At 38.6% G+C, this 10,734-nt stretch overlaps 1 pseudogene; it reads right to left on the bottom strand.

The window, feature by feature from the left end:
* Positions 1 to 8,338: 8,338 nt before the first annotated feature.
* LOC102956635 lies at positions 8,339 to 10,151 on the bottom strand (annotated as a pseudogene).
* Positions 10,152 to 10,734: the final 583 nt, after the last annotated feature.

Below are 10,734 nucleotides of genomic sequence, written 5' to 3'. Positions count from 1 at the left end.
AGCTATGGCTGGTGGCATCACAATTCTGGACTTCAAGCTGTATAACAAAGCTGTAATCATCAAGACAGTATGGTACTGGCATAAAAGTGGACACTTAGATCAGTGGAACAGAATATAGAATCCATAAATTGACCCACAAATATATGGAATATCAGTCTTTGACAAACCAGGAAAGAATTTCCAAAGATATTTATCCAAAACAATATCCAAAGGAGGGGGGTTGGACACAGTCTCTTCAGCAAAGGGTGTTGGGACAACTGGACAGCGACATGCAGAATAATTAACATGGACCACTTTCTTACACCATACACCAAAATAAACTCGAAATGGATGAAAGATCTGAATGTACTATAGGAAGCCATCAAAATCCTAGAGGAGAAAACGGGCAACAATATGTTTGATCTCGGCCACAGCAACTTCTTACTTGACATGTCTCCAGAGGCAAGGGAAACAAAAGGAAAAATGAAATGTTGGGACTTCAACATGATAAAAATCTTCTGCATAGAGGAGACAATAAGCAAAACCAAAATGTAACGGATGAAATGGGAGAAGATATTTGCAAATGACATATCAGATAAAAGGTTAGTATCCAAAATCTATAAATAACACCCAAGTCACCTAAAGAACAGATAAATCAACACCCAAAAGAATAATCCATTGAGGAAATGGGTAGAAAGAATGAATAGACACCTTTCCAAAGAAGACATCCAGATGGATAACAGACACATGAAAAGATGTTCAACATCACATCATCAGGAAAACAAAATCAGAACCACAATGAGATACCACCTCACACTTGTCAGAAAGGCTAAAATTAACACTCAGGCAACAACAGATGTTGGTGACGATGCAGAGAAAGAGGATCTCTTTTTCACTGCTGGTGGTAATGCAAACTGGTGCAGCCATTCTGGAAAACAATATGTAGGGTCCTCAAAAAATTAAAAATAGTGCTACCCTATGACCCAGAAATTTTACTAGTATTTATCCAAAATACACAAAAAAATGCTAATTTTTATGGAACAAAACAGATGAACATAGAGTGAGGGAAGCAAAAATAAGCTAAAAGCAGGATGGAGACAAACCATAAGGGACTTTTAAATACAGAGAACGAACTGAAGGTTTCTGGTGAGGTTTTGGGTTGGGGGGAAAGGCTAAAGGGGTGAGGGACATTAAGGAGGACTATTGTTGGGACGAGCACTGAGTGTTATATGTAAGTGATGAATCACTAAATTCTATTTCTTAAATCACTATTACATTATATGTTAACTAACTTGGATTTAAATACAAGAAAAAAAGACAAAAAAAAGAACCACTAGTTCTGGTCCAGCTACAATGTTGGTTCCATTTGGGGAAATGTTACTGGGAGCTCATAATAGGTAATATGGGCCTAAGAGAGTGTTCTCAGGCATTCCTAGCAGATGGCATCATTATTGATTGGCTGATAATAACACAAAAGAGCACTGCATGGAACATATCAGCCAAAAATATAATAGAAAAATATTTACTCGTTGTCTAGAATCAGTAATTTAATAATACCGAATATTGGATGTGAGGACGTTACTGGACTGGATCACAGCATTACAGATGTAATAATTGATTATGAAGTGCCCTTTATTCTCCATTTTTAAAACATGCAACATTGGATTAAAGTCAAGAAGCAATGTATATAATACCTCTTTGTTAATTATGTTTTATAGAGGTCTTAATTCTTGAATGTCCTATTTAATTTACATTCATGGTCTAGTACATTTTAATAATAAGTTTGTAAATGCCAAAGATATAGCTTAATTTTAATGCATTATTCATTGTATTATAGCATGAGTGCCCACTATGGCATATTCTAGGACAATGGGTGCTATTACTATGGGAACTTTAACTTCAGTTAAAGTTATATCTTATATCACAGTTGGTCAGGGGACAATTTGCAATAACAGCAAGGCAAAAAAACTGCACAAAGTTTATGTTCAGAATAATACTTTTTGTGGAGGGCCATGGTCCATGAGGCAGATACTCTCATAGTGACCCAATATATGACTCACAACTCAAGAGCATCTCTCAAAATCACTCTCCACCTACTCAGTGGGGTAGGCTTAAATGTGTGGGAAAAGAGCAAAAACTTGGTTTGCTCACTTCCTATCAGTGCTGTCTGCTCAGTGAATCAGAATCATTCTATGGCACTGGAAGGGAATTCATACTTGGCTTCCTCTAAAGGATCCTTTGGAAACCTACCTAGTTTATTAAGAAAACAGGTGTTCCTAAGAGTATTGTTAGAGACAATAGGCAAATAACACATCTCAGACCATAAATAAGGGAGGATTCAGCTTTCAAGTTCCAAATTAATGTTGGGACTTGAAGACCAGCTGGCAAAGGCAGATAGCAGTGGTATCAAGTGCAAGCAAGGTAGCACCTTCCCAGATTGATGTAAGTCTTGGTGTTATTCCAGTATGTTGAGGCAAGAAGATCAAGAGAAAACTGCCATTGAAAAGATAGTTTGTTACTCACAGTTTCCATGAGGATGGTGTACACACCACACACGGCCACCTGGGGAACACCTACGTAATTAGGAGGTAGAAGGAATGGGATGAAAGAAAGGATAGGACTCTAAGAAAGAAAAAGGCTCTATATTGGTAACTTTACATAGAAAATGAGTTGTATATTTTCTCTAGAAGTTGGCTAGTCAGGGGAGGAATGGTCTCCTCAGGGTCAGTAAAACCCCAAATGTCAAAACACCAGAATGAAATACATGCTTAATAGCAATAAGTTGCATTACTCTTTATAAACTGAAAAATGCTAGAGTGGGAAAAAGTAAATCCCAACAAAGTCCAGGAAAGTAAGTGAATGAATTGGCTAGTGAAGACTAGAGAGAATATGTCCTAGTTGGAAAGGGGCAGATCTACTCAGTCCTTACCAGTTGTTGCTCTATGAGAATTTAGGGTCAGGAGGGCCATTTTGGAATTTTCACAAGAAGCTAAAAGATACAATTTTATGTAAAATCTCACATTTTAAAAAGTTGGAAGCTGATATAATTTGTCTTTAATTTTTGTACAGAAAAAATAATACATGACTTTATATTGAATTTGACCTTGACATCCAGTTTTATACCTCTGTTAAAAATAAATGTATCATGACCATCAACACTGTAATCATCATTTTTACCATCACCATCATAATTGCTTTCATATTTATTATTAATTTCCTATGATGTATCAAAATTTATGTCAGTTATATTACATATATTATCTCATTTAATACTCACAATTAGTTCCTGATGTATCATATCTTTTCCATTTTATGTGAGAAAACTTATGCTTGTAGTTCTCATGGGACATAGCAAAGTTGAGATTGAAATCTATGTCTGCTGGTGGTTTTATATAGCTCTTATCATAGGGTTGTGGTTTCACCCAGGAGAAGCCAACCAAGAAGATCTCAGCTGTAGCCTCCTTTCCTCCACTGAGTGCTCACTTGTAGAGTGGTAGCATTTGATGGTTAATTTTATCCATCAACTTGAATGGACCATGGTACCTAGTTGCTGGTCAAACACCAGTGTAGATATTATTGTGAAGGCATTTTTTAGATGTGATTATTATTAAGTCAGTAGACTTTGAAGAAATTAGGTTATCCTTTATAACATGGGTAGGCTTTATATAGTCAGTTGAAGCCTTAAAACAAAAAGACTAAGATCCACCAGAGAAAAGGAATTTTGTCTCCAAATTGCCCTCAGACTTGAGCTACAGCATTAACTCTTCCTGGGGTCTCTAGCCTACCAATCTGCCCTACAAATTTCTGACTTACTAACGTTCATACTTGCATGAACCAATTCCTAAAAGTAAAAAGTAAATCTCTCTCTCTCTCTTTCTGTCTCTACACACACACACACACACACACACACACACACACTCTATTAGTTCATTTTTTTTTAAGAACCCGGAAGTACACATATTTTGGTACCAAGTATAATTCTAGAAGAACAGAATCAGAAGGATGCATTTTCTGAATTAGTCCCAACAGGCTCCAAAAGGTAGATATAAAGTATAACTCATGAAAAGTCATTCTAAAAAAAGTACATGACTTTTTCCCAATTTATATTCACAGAAATATGAGGGACATACATAGGAATGGATAGTAAGCATGTGAGGTAATGGAACAGTGGAAGGAACACAAAGCTGGATGAGGCTGAGTTTATTGGCATGGGTTCACTAAGCAGATATCATAGATTTAATATTGTAACTCTAGGCGTTATAAAGGACTATGGAAGTTTGTTTGATTGGTTGGGTGAAACATAAACTAAGAGTGGGGCACAATAAATTTAGATGCCATAACTGTTTCAATACACTGTATGGGAAGGAATCCAAAGGCTAAGGGTGATTGGAACGTTAGAGAGGATTTATCATGCCAGATCCGCTCAACTACCCTGGGAGATTCAGACAGCACACTTCACCACAATTATTGGAAATAAATTTGTGCAGGAAGAGTAGTCATCTTTGAGAAGCTCTTTGGAGAGCTTTCTAACTCTTCTCTGTAGGTCAGAAATTAGAATGAGAACTGCTACCACCAAACTGGGAAACCTAAATGCAATTGGGACAATCAGATTTTTTTGGTGGCAGAGGCCAAGTGGAGGCACTTAGTATCCAAGAGCAAGTTGGCATTGTTACCATAATGGACAGCACAGTCCAAGCAGCACTTAAGAAGTCTGATTTGTAGACACTTATGCTTTTGGCTAGTTAATTGGGAAGTTCTTAAAAGTAAAAGAGATGGGCTGTCTACTAAATTCTTACATGGTCTGTAGAAGTGGAACAGTTCTAGATCATGTGAGCAAAAGTCTAACTTAAATCATAAAAAACATAGAATCTTGGTTTCTCAATCATTTCCCATACTTGATCCAGTTTACAGATCCAGAACCCCTTGAATGAAGAGGAGGCCAGATCTTGAAAAACCTCGCTGTGCTACCCAAAATGATGCTGTTAATCTTTCTCGCAGCCTTTCAACTATGGAACTATGACCTTTCATTGGGGTGATTGTTCACCAAAAAATAGGAAATAATAAGACCTTTGGGGGATTACTGGACACTGTCTCTGAATTGAAACTAATTCCAAAAGACCCATAATGTCACAGTGGCCCACCAATGTAGGAGCTAATGGAGGTTGATTGATGGAGTTAGAGCTTAAGTCCATCTCACAGTGGGTGTACGGGTCTGTAAGTTCATCCTATGGTTATTAAACCAGTCTGGAATGCGTAATTGTATTAGACATACTCAGCAACTGGCAGATTCTCCTCATTGGTTCTTGTGCTGTGAAGTGAGGGGTATTAGGGAAAAGGAAAGTCCTAGTGGAAGCCACTGGAAGTAAGCATGTTTTTCTTTTTCTTTTTCTTTCTTTTCTTTTCTTTTTTTAAATGATGCTTCAAAATCTTGGGGCTTTGCTGACACTGAAAAGGACTGCCCCTCATAGAATTATTTAATTCATAGGAATAGCAAATAACTCCCTGGGAGAAAACCAGTCAATCCAGAGCCCATATTCAACCAGTTCTTTTATTGTGCTCTCATAGGGCTCCCACTCACAGGCCCCTATTTATCTGTCTTTATCAACCTATGGCCAGGTACTCAGCAACTGGGGACAGCTTCTATACCTCAGAGCTCACTGACATTGTTCAAACTAGCCAATCCTAAGCCTCCTTACTCTACTTCATTCCTTCCTTTCTGGGGAAGCTATAATAAACTCTTTTGTCCATCTTTTTTTCTCAATTAATTCTACCTCATGAGAGATTTCAGTGCTTCCCCATGTGGCCCTGTGTTTCATAGCATGTGCCTGTCTAGTAGGAACTGTGAGTAATGAACTACCATTTCAATGGCAATTATCTCACCACACCTGAATAATAATAAAACCTACATTTTAAAACCAGACTGTCTTTACTAAACCAAAAGCAATACGTATTCCTGTAGGGATTGTGGATAAACATGCCATGAACAAGGAGTTGAAGGACGCAGGATTGTTGACTGCCACCATAGTTCCATTAAACTGTAAACCTTAAAACTGCCAATTATTTTACGAGAAAAAATGGGTTTATTTGGTAATAGCAGAGAATTTCAATTCTTGGGACAAGGTACAGCAAAACTATAGTCAGGTCTGGAGAACCAAAGAGAAGAATGCTCTTTTACAGAGTAAAGGGGGAAGCTGGGAGGGATTCTATAAACAAAAAGTCCACTGGAGTAAACTGGGAGTTCCAAGTGTAGTGGCTTTTTAGATTTTTTAAATGTTTATTTATTTCTGAGAGAGACACAGAGAACAAGTAGGGGAGGAACAGAGGGAAAGGGAGACACCAGAATCTGAAGCAGGCTCCAGGCTCTAAGCTGTCAGCACGGAACCCCACTTGGGGCTCGAACTCATGAACCACAAGATAAGGACCTGAACCAAAGTCAGAGGATTAACCAACTGAACTAGCCAGGCACCCCTGTAGTGGCCTTTTATTGGCTGAGTTGTGACAGTCTCTCATTGGCTGGGCTGCTGCTGGGGAAGGAGGAAACCTTTCTTATTCCTGCTGGGATTGCAAAGTAGTATCCACTAGCGAGGTAAATCTCTTCCTGTGGGGTCTCCAATTGAGGACTAGTGGCTGGGTATGAGAGCCCCCCTGCTGGCCTCCTAACTTCATTCTAAATGATATTTTCTTTTATTAATTTTCACACATCTTACTTACTTGGCCTGTTCAGGAAACAGATATATCTTAGAGAATAATGGCAGATTATCATAAGCTTATCTAGATGGCAACTTCTATTGTAACTGCTGTATCAGATATAATTTCATTGCTTAAACTGATAAACATATACTTCAGTACCTGGTATGTAGCTATTGATCTTGTAAATGCTCTTTTCTTCTATCTGATATTAAAGACTATCAGAAGCAGTTGCTTTCAGCTGTCAAAGTAGCAATACACATTCACTATCCTACTTCAGGGGTGTATCAATTTAACTTGTGTCATAATTTAGTTCATAGGGATCTTGCTCACCTTTGTCTTCTATAAGATATCACACTGGTCGTACCTTGATGACATCATGCTGATTGAACTAGTGAGTAAGAAGTAGCAAGTACTCCAGAGTTATTGGTAAAACATGTGCAAGTCACAGTGTGGGAAATAAATCCAACTGAAATTCAGTGGCCTTCTACCTATAAGTCCAGTGGTATGGGGCATGTCAAGCTATCCCTTCCAGGATGAAGGGTGAATTGTTGTGTTGGCCCCTGCTACAACCAAAGCTGAGACACAACATCCAGTGGGCATCCTTGAATTTTAGAGACAACATATTTGTCATTTGTATGTGTCACGCTAGCCCATCTAAAAACTTACCCCCAAAACTTCTAGGTTTGAATGGAGCTCATAATAAGAGAAGGCTCCTCAACAGATCCAAGCAGCCATACAAGCTTCTCTGGAAACTTGGACTATATGACACCATAGATCCAGTGATATTTGATGTGTCAGTGACAGATAAACATGACTTTGGCAGGTCCCTACAGATGAATCACAGCACCCAGGGTTTTCAAGAAAAGTTCTGCCATCCTCTGTTGATAACTACCCTCCTTCTGGGAAACAACTTTAAGTTGCTAGTGGGCCTTAGTAGAGAATGAAAACCTAACTGTTGGATACTAAATTACCATGTTATGTGTTCATCATGAACCGGATATTGTTTTATTCACCAACCTATAAAGTTGGGTATGCACAGATGCATTCCATCATCAAACAGAAGTGGTATAGACACTACTGATTGAGAGTCTGCCTAAGATCAGGCTTAAGCAGGCCCAGGAGCACAAGTAATTTGCATGTCGAAGTGACCCAAATGCCCATAATTCTCATTCCTGTTACACTACCTTCTCTCTTCTGGCCGGTACCTGTGGTCTCACAGACAGTTCTCTACAATCAGCTGACAGAGAGAGACAATTCAGGCTCTGTTCACAGATAATTTGCATGTTATGCAGACGCCATGTGAAAATAAACAGCTGCAGCAATTAAAAAGACTAAGATGAAGAGAAAACCTCCCAGTGAGCAGAATTTTGATAAGTATATATGATGGTTCACTCTGCGTGGAAGAAAAAATTACCAGACTTGAGATTATATACTGATTCCTAGGATGTGGCCATTGGTTTAGCTGGTTTGTCAGAGACTGGAAGGAACATTATTGGAAAATTGGTGATAAGGAGGTCTCAGAAAGAAGTATGTGGGTTGACCTTTTTTTATTTTTCATGTTTTATATATTTATTCAGAAAGTCTTTAAACTATGGAATTATGCATTTTTAGCACTATGAAATCTGGTGTTCTGAAATCCCTTTTCCATATAATTCTGTTTATCACAATGTTATAATCCTAGAGAAATTCTCTTATCTGAAGTTTTTAATGCATTCAGATACTTTTCATGATGTCTGATGTGATCAGTAATAACAGTTGCAATGAAATATTTAGCTATGTTCATAATTCTCATAATCTAAAAACAACAGGAATTTATTTTATGTACAGGCAGGTATGAATTTATCAAGTAGTAACAGTCAATCAGAAAGGAACTGATCACCTTTTCTTTGATCAATTAGTATGTCCAGCTGAGAACCTGGGTAGCACTTCACAAGATGGGTAGCATCATAAGTCTTCCATTTACTTTGATCTGTTCCCAAATATCCACTAAAGGCTTTTTTACCCCAAGGGCAAAAAGATCACTGGGTTGCAAATTGGAGCAAATGTTGGCAGAGATTTGTACTTTCCAGGATTCTTCAAAGCACAAAGTTCCCCATGGAGTGTCCAAAAATAGACATCCTTTGGATATCCACTGGAAAATGGCATTTATGATTTGGAGAAGCTCCTCAGTTACATAAAAGTACATTCTGCAGTTAGTTTTCCAAGGATCTTCAGTGGCACCCACAAAAAAAACCCAGCACTGGTGTCAAAGTCCCAGCTCTAATTTTCTCCTTTAATATTGCAACCACAAGGGCTGGTATCTTGAACAATGACAACAACCATGTTCTGAGGTATCTTGATGATAACCAGACTTTGACATAAAATTTTGTTTGGTGCAAGTTAAACCAGACAGCCAATATAGTGCAGGGCATTTTCCACTTTTTGCCTTTGGTGGTAGATAACAAAGTTCATTTTGCATTCAGCTCAACACTGTCATATTCAAAAAATGTCTGCAATTCTTTTGATGCTATTCTCCTGACCAATTGCTACTTGCTTTTTTGTCTGCACCAAGGGATAGATGATCCTTGGTGATTGATGGCAGTGGGGGGAGAAGAAGCAACTGGAACCAGTTAGATCTTTTTGAATGGGCAAAATGTGAAAATATTTGAGTCCCATGTAAATGCTCAACAAAGGGTTCCCTTATCAGAGGAGGATGATTCTAACAATATAGTGGATATGATGACCCATTCTATGGATAGCAGTCAATGTTTTCCCCTGCCACCCATCATCACTCAATGGGCTCATGGATGCAGTGGCCATGTTGACAGGGATGGAAGATATCATGGGCCCAACAACATGGATTTATGCTCAAAAAGGCCAATATGCTTATGGCTACTGCTGAGTGACCATTTACCAGCCATAGAGGCCAACACTGATTCTCATATGGCATCATTTCCCAGGGTGTTCAGCCAGCAAGCTGGTGGCAACTTGATTCCATTAGACTCCATCACAGCAGAGGTAGTGTTTCATTCTTTTCTTTTTTAATTTTTTAATGTTTTTTTAATTTATTTTGAGAGAAAGATTGTGTGTGAGTGGGGGAGGGGTAGAGATGAGGGAGAGAGAGAATCCCAAGCAGGTTTTGTGCTGTCAGCACAGAACCTGATGCAGGGTTGCATCTCATGAACTAAGATTATGACCTGATCCAAGATCAAGAGTCAGATGCTTAACCACCTCAGCCACCCAGGTGCCCCAAGGTAGCGTTTCATTCTTATTGAAATATACACATACTCTAGATACATATTTTCATTCCCTGTATGTGATGCTTTTGCCAAAATTACCTTCTGAAAACTTAATGAATGCCTTCTCACCATTATGCTATTCCAACAACATTGCTTCTGACCAAGGAACTCATCATGTCACAGGAAATGAAATGTATCAATGATTCCATGTTCATGAAATTCATAATCATACCATGTTTTCCACCATCCTGAATCAGCGGCCATGACAGAACAGTGGAATGGCCTCTTTAAGACTTAGTTACAGTGCCAGGTAGATGACAGTACTTTGTGAGACTAAGGCAATGTTATAAATAAACGGCATATATACTCTGAATCAACATTCAATATGTTGCTGTTTTTCCCACAGCTAAGTTCATGGGTCCAAGAAGCAAGGTGTAGCAGTGGGAGTGGCACCAGTCACTCTTACCTCTAGCAATCCACAGTGCAGAAGCTTTTTATCTTGATGAGGTCCAAATAGTTCATTTTTGCTTTTAATTCCTTTGCCTTTGGAAATCTGCCAAGCAAGAAATTGCTGTATGCTCTTTAACTTCTTGGTGAGGTCAAAGATGTTGTTGCCTGTTTTCTCCTCTATAGTTTTTGTGGTTTCCTGTCTCACATTCAGGTCCTTTATCCATTTTGAGTTTATTTTTGTGAATGGTGTGAGAAAGTGGTCTAGTTTCAACCTTGTGCATGTTGCTGTCCAGTTCTCCCAGCCCCATTTGTTAAAGAGACTGTCTTTTTTCCATTGGATGTTCTTTCCTGCTTTGCCAAAGATGAGTTGGCCATACGTTTGTGGGTCTAGTTCTGG

This window comes from Panthera tigris, chromosome B3, assembly GCF_018350195.1.
Source record: "Panthera tigris isolate Pti1 chromosome B3, P.tigris_Pti1_mat1.1, whole genome shotgun sequence".
Classification (NCBI taxonomy): domain Eukaryota; kingdom Metazoa; phylum Chordata; class Mammalia; order Carnivora; family Felidae; genus Panthera; species Panthera tigris.
Note: the sequence above shows the minus strand (reverse complement) of the source record. Positions and strands in the feature narration are given on the sequence as shown.